General features: G+C 51.7%; 1 long non-coding RNA gene across 1 annotated transcript in view; it reads left to right on the top strand.

Moving 5' to 3' along the window:
• Window positions 1-1,244: 1,244 nt before the first annotated feature.
• LOC136002566 (uncharacterized) overlaps window positions 1,245-14,181 on the top strand; it is a 62,375-nt gene continuing 49,438 nt past the window's right edge. The window contains exon 1 of the long non-coding RNA XR_010607924.1: window positions 1,245-1,320. This is a non-coding gene — a long non-coding RNA (uncharacterized LOC136002566). The remainder of the gene's footprint in view (window positions 1,321-14,181) is intronic.

Raw genomic sequence — 14,181 nt, 5'->3', positions numbered from 1 at the left:
GGTGGGAGCGTCCAGAACTACCCCAACCGTCCTGCGCGCAATGCCGCATCCCGCCCCCTCCGCCCCGACCCGCGGATCCCCCCTCCAAAAGTGAGTTGATCAGCGTGGGGAGCGGGAAGGGAGGGATGCGCAGGGGGGGCGGTCACCTCGTTCCGCTCCTCTCCTCTCCTCTCCGCCCCGCTCCGCCCCGCTCCGCTCCCCTCCGCGGCCCCGGCGGTGCGGAGCGGGAATCGCTGGCGCCGGCTGCCATCTAGTGGCATCGATCCGCCGGCCCGGGGGAGCCCGGGGGGGCCGCCAGGCCTGTTTGCGGCCTTGCACACCCCCTTCTCATTTTTTTCTTTTTTTTTGTTTTTCTCTTTCTTTATTTTTAGTAGAAAACCACACTAGAGAGAAGAATCTCCTTTTAATTTCTGTCTCTTCTTTCTCACACGCCTGCATTCCTGCAAACTTCCCTCTTCTGCTCAGAGGTCTGAAATCCGCTTTGGGTAGAAAGACTGCATGTGACAAAGAAGAAACAAACTTAGGAAACAAAAAAACAACAAAACCAACCAACCCAAATTCCCCAAACCAAACCCTACTCTCCTCTTATCTCCTATAAAAGTTTATAATCAGATTGGAAGCCAGGGGAAAAACCTGCAGGGGGAAAGGGGATGAAGTGTATGTCAGAAATTTTATTTTATCTTATTTTTTTTTTTTGTAAAGGGATGTTGCTTTCAAAGAAAGAAGGGAAGAAAGAAAGAAAGGCCTCAACTCTGATGTATCGTGATCACTTTTTTTTTTTCTTTTTTTTTTTTCTTTTTTTCCCCCCTTTCTCTGTCAGCTCTGAAATCTGAGGCTGAGAGCCGGCTGGAGAGGAGAATCCTTCATCATTTCTGAGATTAGAATAAACGCTTGATTTTGTCTCGAAATAATGAAGAGATTTTCAATGAGTCCCTTGGCCAAGCCGTCTCTATTGTATATTGCATTGATAAAAAGGATGTTATTGACTATGCAACAGTAGGCTCCTTTCCTCTCTCTCCCTCTTTCCAAATAACTCTCGGTCCTGTCTCTTGGTCAGTGAAAAGGTGAAACGAATAAGATTAAACCGGACAAAAAAAGCAAGCTCGGTATGTATATCATCTAGATTTTACTCCCCAGACTGTGAAGAGACAGGGAGTAAAAGAGGCAGAGCAAGGCACGGAGAGAGAGGGGGAGAGAGAGAGAGAGAGAGACAGAGACACAGACACAGACAGAGGCAGAAAAGCCTGAGAGAAGGTGGACGGACCCAGCAGCCCGCAGCTCCTCCCGGCCCCGGCTCCCGGACACCCTGGGACACCCCAGGCAAGTCACCGCTGCTCTCCTCGGGCTTTCGGGGCGGAGGGAGGGGAGCGGGGCCGCGGCACTTGGCGGGGAGACCTTCCCCAGCCTCCCACATCCCACCTCGGGCTGCCCCCACCCCCGACGTCCCGTTATTTGGGCGGGGGAGAGGCGCCTAGACCTTATTTTGTCCCGAGACTTTCTTCACCCCCCACCCCTCCTCCCGGCGCCCTCTCCTCTCCCTATGTGTGGGTGTTGCACCCCGCTTCACCCGCAGCTCACACAGCGCGTGTCTCAGGTCTGACCCCGCGGGTTTCCACGGGCACTGACCCCACGGCGATGCGAAGCGCAACTTCTGTCCCCAAACAGCAGCAGGACGCCGGGGTAGCGAAGTGCGAGCATCCTGACGCTCTTCTCTTTCACCTGCTCTGTTTGTTATTTGATCACCTAATGAAAAGATCGATGGCAGCCTGTTTATCTGGGTGATAGTGTCAACAGATTAAAGGGGCAGCGGTCAGATGCTTCCCAGCCGGGCTGGGCGCAACCGCAATCAGGAGGAAGCCTAAACCCGCTCCAATTGCGCTGGGCTGGGGAGGGGGGGGTGTGCGGGAGGTGTTTTCTCCCCTCGCCTGGCTGTAAATGCTTGGCGGTTTTCATTTGCTGCGTGCTGAAGGAAAGCTGTTATTAAATGTGGGTTTAAAAAAAAAAAAAAAAAGCCGATACGTGAAGGGCCGGTGAAGTTTGCGGGAATCCCGGGGAAAATCCCGTCTGCGGCGTCCTGTGGTTGTGCAGGAGCCTGGGGAGGGAGCCGGGACGGAGGGCATCCATCAATAAAAGTAGCCTCATGCCTCAGCTGACCAGGTTAAAGCACAGTTCAATCGACGGGAGACATTTCCTCTCCCCGACAAATTACAGGGACACTTAAAAATGGTCACAACTCACATTTAATTGGGAAATGAGCTTTGATTGCTTTTTAACCTCTGCGGATCTGGAATGGGTAGAGGAGACGGCGCTGGGGACATGCTCAGACTTAATTTTCCCTTTGTCGCCCCAGACGCCGCTTTCCTCGGGACCGGCTTAAGCTGGGATCTGAAAGTGGCAGGGTTTTGAGAGAATTTTGTGGCTTTTTTTTTTCTTTTACTTTTTCCCCTTCTCTTTTGCTTTCTATGTCTCTCTTTCTTTCTCCCCGGTGTAACTCAATCCGGGACGACGCTGGCTCCTCTCTCCTCTGCAGCCTTCTTTTCCCCTCTGGAAAGGAAAAGTTCCTCTGGAGATTAGTGGTGACAACTCCTACACGTTATTTCTGTATGGGGAGGAAGGCGAGGGGGTGTAGAGTATAATATAAAAACCAGTTGAAGGTATTATTATTATTTTGTAAGTGGCACGGCTGCATGTGAGCTGGGAGCTGAGATCCGTAGCCTGCATTTTCCAAAACGAATGTTACGTGCCTGCTTCATCTGCCAAGCTGCACAAGGCAATATATATATACATAAATACACTCGGGCACGCACGGATGTACATATATACATGTATATATATATATATATACACATACGCATACATGCACGGAGGTAGCAGGGTAGATAGAGGACAATAAATGTGCAGGCTGCTGTCACAGGGAGCGACAGCAGCTCTGGTGTGCAAAAATGTCCGGCTCGCTTCCAATTTTTAGCATTTTTAGCCCTCTTCTGCTCTGACCAGCGGACACCTTCAATCTGGGATACTGTAAAACCAGAGGGTCGCTTTTGGGCCCCTTTCCCTGCCTCCCCAACCCCCCCGCTGGTGCTCCTCTCTGTCGGAGCCGTCGGGGGAGCCCCTTCCCCGGGCCGGGCTTGTTGCAAACGGGGGGGTGACCGGTCACAGCGGGACCCCCACAGCCGCCACCGTGTGTCCCGACCCTGCTGCCCCTCCCGGGGCCCCCGCAGCCGGGCTGAGGGCGGCGGTATCGGGCCAGGCCTCGGCAGCCAGCGATGCGCAGCCAGGCCTCATTTCCCATCAGCGGTGCTGGGGCCTTTCCTCTCAGGCCTTTTTCTTCTTTTGCCTCCCCTTTATTTTTTTTTCTCCCCTTCTTTTTCGCCTTTTCCCCCGCCTCCTCAGCCAGACCTAGAGGACAACCAAATTCTTTGAAGAGCGCAATACAAGGTGTGCAGGGGGGAAGTGGTGCTTTACGAAGGGAAGCGGTGTGTGTTCTCCCCCCCGCCCTGGGAAGGAAGTCTCCGGTGGGTTGCAGCACCCTGGGCAGCCGGGGGGGCCGGGCTGGCTCCTCCGGGGACTGGTTCGGGCTGCTCGCTCGCTGCCGCCCGCAGCACCTGCCCGCAGCCGCCTTGCGGAACGTGCACCGCCGGGGACGCTTCGTGCCGACCCCCGCCGTTTTCTAAAGGAGGCCCGATGCCGGGGGGATGGATACACCCCCCCGCCTCCCTCCCCAGGCCTCCGGAGTGGGCATCTTCCCACTCCATTCCAGGTATCCCTGACACTATCGCCCAAGCCCATCGCCCAGGCCGTTTCACGACATCCCACTGAAGGCGAATGGCCTTGGGAAAGAGGGGTCTCTGCCTTTCCGCCGCTCAGCGCCCCCCTGCTCTCATACCCCTGGTCACCTCTCCACGCATATCCTGCCTCATTTATTTATTTTATTTTTTTTTAAATCACTCGTGGCTGCGGACTTCTTCCTTCCCCGTCTCACTCCGAAACACGCTCCTGGGGTCACGGGCGACATCCCCACATTGTCCGGAGCGTCCGCACATCCCAGCGGGTTCCACGACCCCCGGGAAGGGTCCCCTCCCAGTCCCCCCCCAAACACACTTCGCTCTTCGCCCTCCCTGTGTGCTTAACCCAGAGAGGCGACCGCGCACGCCGCCTGCTTCCCTGGAATTATTTTAGACGGGATTGGAAAAAAAGCGGCGTGACAGCGGCCCCCCCAACCCGTCCCCCCCCCGCACCCCCTCGGGAAGGCAATCTGCCGTCCCCGCAGCCTCCCCGGCAGCGAGGCCGCGCCGAGCCGGGGGTTTGTCATTTCTTAGAGCTTGAAAGTACCGGGCTGCGGTGCCAACCCCAAAGCAAGACGCTGAATCACAAGTTTTCATTCACCATGCATTCAAACTGATAAGCCTGAGCATCCGAAAAACTGCCTTTTTTAATTAAAAAAAAAATTAAAAAGGAAAAAAAAATCCGTGCCTGGAAGTAAAAATATTTTTTTTTAAAAAAAAGCCACAAAACCCAACCAACCAACCAAATCACCAAACCCTAAACCACGTCTGCGTGGGAAGGGGAGAGAAAGCACCCAAACCCAAGGCAACTTGTCTAACAGCACAAGGCACGGCAATTCCCAAGTAGAGCTCCAGGAAAAAAAAATTTATGACCTCTTGATGCAAATCAAACCTTCCTATATAAGGCAAATCTGGGAATAATTTTCAACACGCTGGTGGATCCAGGACCAAATATTTACTTTCGGCACAACTAAAGCTGCGGTGATCTGAGCGCCGAAGCCTACAGTAACAAAAGTGTACAAAAACCATTAGCACGAGGCTTTGCGTTGAGACACCTCTGACTGTATTTTAAACCCCCGCCTTCTGTTAGGGATGAATTTGGTGTTATTTATCATTCCGAATTGGACTGGAGCTTTTGATGAAGAGCTGACGTTTGGAAACGAGTTTGAAAGTTGTGAGATTGTCCTGACAACGCAATCGACGGCAGTATATAATCATTTCCTTAATAGTTACCTGTCAGAGATCCCATTTCTTTTACTGCGGGGATTAGTCCGTCAGGAGGAGATTCGAGCTGGACTTTCCGCAGACCAGACATCGGCTCCAAGACGTTTAAGTATTTAATGTCACTTTCTCCCCAGCACCCGAGATAAAAAGGTGCAAAAGTATTTTGCTGGGGAAAATGCAGCAGTGCGGCTGGTAACAACAGTAGCGCTATAATCATATTTACCTCATCAGAAGTTGATCTGAGTAATAAACCTTAGAGTTTTCACTTAAACTGTCAAGAGTAAGATATGTTTATTACAGCGTATTCTGTCTGCGTGGGGAGGACGGGGATGCGCTTTAAATAAAGTTTAAACGAAACAGAATAAACAGAGCAAATCGCTCGAGCCCAACACAGAAGCTGTAAATGACTGCTATGTATTGTACCACGCCAAGGCTTTATTATTATTATTATTATTTTTTTTAATTCACACGTTTCTAGGGGTGAAGCCCGGGCATATCCAACGGTGTCGTTAATAAGGTATACAAAATTGCCTGATCCTACCAAACGGGGCTAGAGTTATATGTTTTATTGTTAACCCCTTGCACTGAATCTTCTGAAGCTGAAAGGGAAAAGGAAAGGGCTTTTGTCCGAGTTGATCCTTGACTATTCTGGGGCTCAGGTTGGTGTGAAAGGGACGAGGAGGTCACTTGAAATCTCCTTTTATCTACTCCTATTTTCTCTCTGGATCAGCAACTTTGAATAGACACCATCTAATCGCTCGTAATGGAAAAAGAAAAAAAAAAAAAAAAAAGAAGGATGCGTGTGTGCTCTGGGAGCAACGAAAATGTTTTTGCGCTGGGGCTGCCCGGCCGGAGGGGTGGGTGCCCGTGGGTGCGTGCACGCAGGGACACGCGTGGGCAGCCTCTGCCATGAACGCACCCTGCGCGCCGGCGCAGACACAGGCGCGCACCCCGCGGGGCAGGTTAGCCCTTGTACCCCTTGCCCAAATCCGGCAGGGTGGCTTGGGGGTGGGGGGGGCAACCAGGGCCACAGAGTCCCCTCCGATCCCCCATCTCAGCGCCCGGCCAGTGAGGACCCTCCCCGAGGGGCGATGCTCGGAGGCGCAGCGCGGAGAAGCGGCCCGACGTTATTTTCCCTCAGACCCCGGGATTTTGGTAGTTTGCACTTATTGAGGGTGGCGGGACTGGGAGAGGCAGACACGGCCACCAAGACAGGGCGGCTTTTGGAGGGGGTTGCTGCTCATCGGTGGGCAACCGGCTCTGCTTTGCTGGTTGCCCGAGCCCGGCTCGTCTGCAGGCGGTGACGGGGGTGCCTGCGATTTTCTGGAGGTCATCTTGCAAAGGATTTTTTTTTATTCCCCTAGGCTTAACCAAAAAAAAAAAAAAAAAGGTGAAAGAGAGGCGGACAATATTGGGGGTCGCTGGCAAATAGAAAAAGCTTTGTTCTAGAGGCTCAAGCCAGGGTACTATCTCTTCCCTTCTAGCCGCTCAGAAATTGGTGTTTCTTTCTCAGTCTGGGATGCTTTCGCTCTAAATTCCTTCAAGTGACTACTTTGTTGCTAAGGCTACAAGTTCCCATCCCAACACACAAATCTTTTCCACTCCAGGACCAGCTCGGGCCCTGGGCAGAAGTCTTGACTTAAGAGACCTATTTCAAACTCCTTGGAGTGCCTCCGTGCTAAATACCTGCTAAAGTCTGCAGTTCAAACGAAGGACTAAACAATCCTCCCCCGTCCCCGTCCCCCTCCCCTCTTCTCTCCTGTGGTACGTTTTGCTGGGACTTCTGGTGAATAGATGGCGAGAAGAAACCAAGTCCAATAAAGATTAAATTAAGTAGAAGAAATCCAGCCGGTGTATATTTTGAAGCTCCGGTGGGGCGTCAAACCGATGTTTAACACATTTTTTCCACTCACTGTGCACAAGTCCTCAGCCGCCGCTACCTTGTTTAATTTTTCCACCCTCCAGGAGGAGGTAGTTTCGGGGGGAGATGGGACAGAAAAGGACTCCCCCGACCCACAGACCTTTCCCCGTCCTCCGGTGCCATGGGAAGGGGCAGGGGGGCACCGTGTCACCAGGCAGGGCTTGAGTGGGACACACGGGCTCCTCCAGCCAAGAGACACCTGCTATTTGTGGTGCTGCGGGGTCATCCAGGCTGTGCCTAAATGCAGAGCGCGGGTGGAAGGGGGAATTAAGGTCTTTTTTTTTTGTTCAGGATCAACCTTCTTCCTCCCTACCGCCCTCGCCCTCCCGCTTGGCTGCACTGGCCGGAAAAATTGGGTTTTATCACCCGGCTCAGCAGAGTGGACACAGGTTTGTGAACCGCTGAGCCCTCCAGCACGGCCAAGATGGGAGCGTTGGCTCTCCTGGATGCAAAAAGGAGAGAGCGAAAAAAAAAATAAAAACAACAAGCCAAACCCCAAAACAGCCCCAGAGACGCTCACCGCCTGGAAAAGTTAAGCATGACTTGGTAAACGTTTGTAAATGCAAATAGAAATGAAGAAATAAACCTCAAACCAGGTAGTTTGGGTGTAATAGTTTAGCAGGACTAATTGCAGACAATGGAGCTGAAATGACTTTTCCAATTAGCTGCTGGTTGGAGTTTAGTTGGAGGAACCGTCAGCTCCAGCGATGGGTAATTGCTTTATTGCTCACAAAACTATCATCTATTTAGAACATATGTGCTAATTACTCTGGATGGGCGTCAGAAAAGAGACCATAAATCTATTAGCACTTTAAAAAGTCTAGGGTACTCGTAAGCGACCAAACTCCCTTCCTTGGCGTGTTAAGAGCGAGATTCGCTCCTGGATGATAGTCTCTCCAGAAAATAAAATAGTTTCAGCCACATGTGTGCTACGGTATATTTGCGACCTCAGAGGGGAGGAAGAGCGGTCATCTCCAAGCAAAGAAAGCCTCTTTCTATAGACCAGACTGGTGCAATAAATCACTGTCATAAAACAGATTTTCCTTCTCAGCCTTGCACTATTTTTTTCCAAAAGATTAGTTTAGAAATCTTTTAATTGGATTACTCTGGAAAATTAATCTCCTTTAGGCTCCTAAGTTTGTGTACCAAATATTTGGAATTAATTCAGTGCCACAAAAAGCATCCTGGATGCCTTTTGTTCGAATTAGCTAAGAAAAGGGACAGGTAGGGAAGGTGGCATTTTACCGTACACATTCATGTCCCCTCGCAGCTTTCTATGCATATTCATTGCTGTATATGTCGCATTGTGCCGCATAAAATGGCTATTACAAAGGAGATAAATAGAATTGTTTGCTGGACTGTGGTACGGATTAGGGCTCCAGCACGGCGTGAGGAGTTTAGGGGGGGGGAAATAGAAAAAGAAAAGAAAAGTTTTGGCAGCTCAAGAAGGAGTCCGCCAGGTACACGATCCTTGCGCCGAAGCTGCGGCCCCCGCCCCCGGCCCCTCCGCTGCTGCCGCCTCCCAGCGCGGGTGCACACCCGCTCCGCGCCCCGCGTCGCTCCGCCCGCCTGAGCGCAATTCGTCTGCACGGCTCCCCCCGTCCGGGCCTGACCCTGCCCCGCTCCAGGGGGTACTGCCCGGGGCGACCTCCTCATCCCGGGCAGACGAGAGGATCCTTCAGTTTTCAGCCCAATTTAGCTGTTAGCGGCAGGCCCTTGAGGTGTGGTTAATTGGTGGGGGATAAGGGCGTAATGACTTGTCAGGGAGGCGATAGTGACTCTTTAATGTACTTTCTTCTTCCCCCCCCCCCTCCTCCTTTTATAAGCGGAGACACGCAATCTCTCTACTAAAAGAGCAATAAAGCCGGCTTCATTTATTTATTTTTACTTGTTTATTTTTCCCCAAAGGAAAGGAACCTGTGGCTTGTTCTCCGTGATTTATACGCAGGATGTGACACCGCTCGGAGTCATGACGGCCGCGCGGGGGGCAGAGGGGCAGGGAGTGGAGCCGGGGGGGAGCAGAGACGGGGAGACAGGAAGCTGGAGCAGTTAGGGACCAAGTGTGTGAGTGTGAGTGCGTGCGTGTGCACAGGCTGAGCAGGTTGAGCGAGGCACGACCCGGGCTGCAGCGGGATGATAAGGATGATGATGAGGATGGTTTTTAACCTCTTCGGCACTGGCCGAGCTCGGCGCAGAGGGGAAGCAACGTCTCTCCCCAGACTCAAATCCTAGCCGCTCTTCCAGAGGTCCGTGCCCGACGCACCCCCTAATTAGCGTGTCCCACTTCCGAATCAGCATTAAATTTTTAGCGTCAGCCATTGCTGAACTGTGAACAGGCGAGCGGGATTATCTGCGTTTAATAAAACATGTGACACGGGATGCGCGCAGAGTTACACGGAGGGAAAACTTACAGAGAGAGGTGCATGTGAGGAGATGGATGTAAATATCCACATCCCACGCTACAGCCTGACACTCGGGTGTATTACAGGAGACAAAAGCCCGAAACTCTGCTCACAGGCGGGACACCAGCGCACGCTCGCAGCCGTAAGCGCACGACACGCGTGAGATCCCTGCGCGAACGCGCACAAGCAGGTCGCTATTTCCAGCCGGAGTTTATGTGCTTGCTAAACAAACCTGTGGTCCACAGTGAATTAATTATTGCGGCGCCGATCCTGCCGTTCATCAGCCCGGATTCTCGCTCACCTTGTACCCCACCTCAGGTTCCTTCCTGCTGCGCACAGGTAAAAGTTTCTCAGCTCTGTGTTGTAGCTAAACAGATTAATACACGTTGACAGAGTCTTTATCCCTCCTCGCACGTTGCTAAATGAATCTTAACGTCCCTTCCGAGACAAACGGGGAACTCTCTCTCTCTCTGTCTGTCTCCCTGTCTATCTGCGTGAGCTTCGGATGTGCCCTGTGGAAATTGTTTACAGTTTGGAAGACTCTAACCTTGATTTTCCAGCTTTGAGCTCCCTCTGGAAGCGGAAAGAGCAATTACTCCGCATTACTCTACATTGTTCATTGCCGTGATAAATGGCAGGCGTTGCAGCCGCCGCTATTATCTGTCTCTTTCCCGCAGCCCAGAGGATGCTCCGACTCCGGGTCGGATGGTGGCTCCGAGATGGTGCCACGCAAACCCCTCGGGTTCCCTCCACGCTAACGACCCACGGAGGTGCAGGGGGGTGCAGGCTGGCGTTCTTAACCCCCCCGCCGCTCTCCGGCCGCCTACCGACCTCTCCCTGCGTGTACCCAGCGCGGAGATGTTGCCCTTCGCCCACGCGTGGAATAGACATCTCAAGTGTGGACAGGCATCTTTCTCAGTTTAATATCAGGAGCGCTGAACGCCTAACGCGGGGTATAGCGCACGGCAAGGCGCGGAGATCCCCCGATATGAGCCCTTCAGCCCGAGTTTGGGAGGGGGGGGGTGAGGACAGCCGCTGGACTGAAGGACCCGAGGCAAAAAAGAGTCGGGAGACACAGGCAAAACAAACTCGAAACAGGGAAATAGCTGGAAACCCCGAACACCGCGCTTTTGGCCAGAAAGTGACCGGGATGATGGCTTTTAATTTAGGCTGCGCAGTGGTCCTTTGGAGAGGATCCAGGGGACACGTTTGCAGCGAGTTACAAAGGTGCAGGGTGAAGGCAAGAAGCTGTGATGTGCCGGAGCATCCCCGCATAGTATTAAACTGTGTCATGGATCAGTGTCATGATGACGTATGACACACCACAAGGAATCATGATGAGTGACTGGCATAATAGACATGGATAGTGGACCAAAGTCTCCTTGACAATTCTTAGTCATATGTCTTGGGGGGATAGTTTTACATTCGTGATCCGTTTATTTGGAGCCGATTTCGGGAGAGAGACACACGACTGAAATCTGTCTAAGTAGGATGAAGACGGGCTTAAATGGCAAAAAGGATTGCGGGGGAAATCTGAAGAGGTCACTGGTTTAGGTGCAAAGCACTTGGCAAAAAAACACCTGCTACACCTAATTAAGCAGGAGTCCCCTGCTTTCTCCTGTCAGCCTAGGAAAAGGACGGTTCAACTAAGTGTAACTCAGAGCATAGCTGCTGCAGAACCGCTGAAGAGCCGCGCACCTCCCAGACCCCACGCTGGGATAACTTTCTATTCCATCACAACTTGTGGGATGCCGCTCGTGTCCTCCTCATCACCCGTGGGCTTTGCTGCAGGCTGCGAAGCGCCGAGACCCGCTGGGAAGCAGGGAAAAATCGCATCCCCCCAGGTTCTCCGCGCAGGCAGAATGCCTGCCTCTTAAACCACTTAAACTGAGGGAAACACGCCCCAACATGCCTCTCACTACGAGGTGGAGAGCCCGAGGAGCTGACGCTGCGGTTTTTCTTTTGTTTGCAAACATCCCAAGCTACCAGCGGGAAGTTAGGGACCTTTTTTTTTTTTTTTTTTTTTTTCCACCCCGCCGCACACTTGTCCCCAAGCCTATGTCACTCTCGGCGGGTGTCTCAAGCAGGTCAAGCGGGCACCCCGAAACCCGCCTGGGCTAGCTGGGAGTTCTTGTCATCCCAGTGGGGATCCCGGACAAGCTTTTCCCCTGGATAGGGAGTTCGCACGGCTCTCTCTTCTCACAGCCCCGTCGGGTACACTGATGACCTCTACAAATATCCAAAGGCGGCATTTATCCCGCCTGGAGCAGAGTGAATGGTATTCGCCCCGAAAAGGAGAGTCACAAGGGGGAAACCACCTTTCAGTGTGACACTGCAGAAAAGGGAAAGAAAAAAAAATCTGCTGATCCAGATGCTGTAAGAAGTTCACTAAATGCGTGAGCAGGTAATACAGGGAATAGCGACATTGTTAACAGAAAACATCTAATTAACAATGACTTCATTTGATTGGGAGGATGAAAAAGCCTTTTTAAATCAGTCCAGATTTACTGGCCTAAGCACAGCCAATTTATGAATATGGAGGCTTTATTGAGTCTGCCTTCTTTCAAGATGTCATCTGAGGGGTAATAGTATAGGTGAAGTCATTTAGTTACACTGTGGAAACTTTTATAGTCCCTTTCTTGGGAATTAAATTCAGTGCTTCTTCATTTTATTAAGAACAGACTGACTCCGTCAACGGCGATCTCCATGTTTAGAGGCACGACTGCTTGAAGCAATTAGGCTTCCCAATTAGCATAGTTCTACTGACCCCAGCAGCACCACCAGGTCCTTACGTTATCCATCTCTTCAAAGTAGGGGAAAGCCAGAATAAAACATGCCTTCCAAGTATCCAGGGTAGTGAAACCGACATGCAAGCGGGCTACCAAAATTACCCTTTTGCCTATAGAGGGGAGAGGAGGGAGCGAGTAAAAAAAAGCAAAACCAAACCAAACCAACAAACCCCTCCCGATAGCACCCTGGTGTCCGTGTTTCGGCAGTTTTACTGTTTCACGTGTTTTGCGTCCATTTCCAGCGTATTGCCAAACTCCCGCCGTCGCGGGGGTGTCCCAGGGAGGAGTGTGGGAGGGTGGTCGTCTAGGAGGGTGGGGGATGCTCCCGGCTCTGCCCCGCTCCCGAGACGTGGGTCACATTCACGCGGTGAGGGACGAGCCATCAGCGAGGGCACCGCGGCCTCTCCACGGGTGGTGTTTTGGTTTTTTTTTGTGTTGGTTTTTTTTTTTTTTTGGGTGAGGGACCGTGGCCAGCAGCCCCTTCCCTCTCCACCCCCTCCAGCCCTTTGGGTACCACCAGCTGACTTTTAAGCACGGGTCGATGGTTTCAAATCCGTGCCGCCTACCCCCGCTGCGTGGGTTTCCCGAAGAGATGACCGCAGGGGGGTGCGAGGATAGGGAGTGGGAGGGTCTGGTCTGATCCTGCCCGGCCTTTCTCCCCCTGTGCCCCCCCGCCTCTAGCCCCACATCCATCCCATGGAGCTGAAATGGTGGATCAGGATCAACGCCGCCGGTGCCCGAGGGGCCCGATTCTGCAAAGCCCGCGGAGGGGCTTCGGGGACCCTCCTCTCTCCCTCCACGCCTCCAAAAGTCAGTATCATCCACTCACCCATCACGGGTAAAAATACTTTTTTTGTTTTTTACAACCCCTCTGGAAGCCCATGGAGGAGATCCGGGCAGCCAGCATTCAGCAGATAGAGCCATCCGCCCAGGGCTTTGCAGCACTACAGAAGAAAAATCTCTATAAAACGAAATAGGCAATCAACTGAAATCTATCCTCTTTAAATAAACTGATTCCTTAGTATTTTCCCAGTGTTGCTGTAAGTTGTTGTCTGTGATGTCCCCCAGGGCTCTTTCCTCTGCTCTCTGATTTGGTGTATAAAAGCAGCTCTGAATGATGGATTACTGTGTCATTGCAGCCTGCGAAGGATTAATTTGTTTCATTGATTTCTCTTTAGGCAGATTGCCAGAATTCTCTGCTTCCCACCTTTCCCCGGGACTTCCAGCAGTAATAGACAGTAATAGCCTAAGACAAATCAGCCCATTCTTGTAAAAATAGAAACACAGAATCCTGAAGTCCCGGGAAAGCCATAAAGAAGTTTTTTCCTTGTTGTGCTGTAAACCCACCGATTCTTAAAGTGAGTCCACCTTGCCTTGTCTCCCCACTCCCCTTTCACAAAAAAAGGTTGCTGGGTCCTTGCGGGGGCTGGTTTAGTCTCAAGAACAATTTCAACAAGTAGCTGCGTGTGAAGAGTGGGCATTTGACAGTCACAGAGAAATGTTTTGTTCACACTCAATAACAGGGGTAGGGATCACAGAAGGACTACATAAACCTTGCAGTTCATTCTTTCTTAAAATCACTGGGCCACCTATAGCTAATCTGTTATTGATCCGTCTGCCTGTCTGGGGTATCGAGAAGAAATGTAGTTTGTGTCAGGTCCCAGAGCCACCGGTCTGATGTGGGAACGGGTTGAACTGGACTCTCCTGGATCAATTCATCTGCCTGCTGAAAGCAGGATAACCTGATGGGAAAATCCAGCCTCTGAAGGCTGGGATGTGGTGGAAAAAGAGACCCAGGCACCCCTTTCAGTTCAGGCTGTGGGAGGAGAGGGGATCCTACATTATATGTAGCCCACTGCTGCTCTTCTGCCCACAGTACTATTCTTTTCAGACCTGCTTTACCGAGAGCAGACATGGGTCAGCTGTGCTAATCTAGTTGTTTCCACCACGCGGCACTAAAAATTGTATTGATTTAGTGTTCTCAAGTAAAACTTTGGATGTAATTAGTCCTATAGTAAAAAGTAACGTTGTTGTGTGATAATGTCTTTCTAGCTCAGGCT

The sequence above is a fragment of the Caloenas nicobarica genome, chromosome Z, assembly GCF_036013445.1.
Source record: "Caloenas nicobarica isolate bCalNic1 chromosome Z, bCalNic1.hap1, whole genome shotgun sequence".
Classification (NCBI taxonomy): Eukaryota; Metazoa; Chordata; class Aves; order Columbiformes; family Columbidae; genus Caloenas; species Caloenas nicobarica.
Note: the sequence above shows the minus strand (reverse complement) of the source record. Positions and strands in the feature narration are given on the sequence as shown.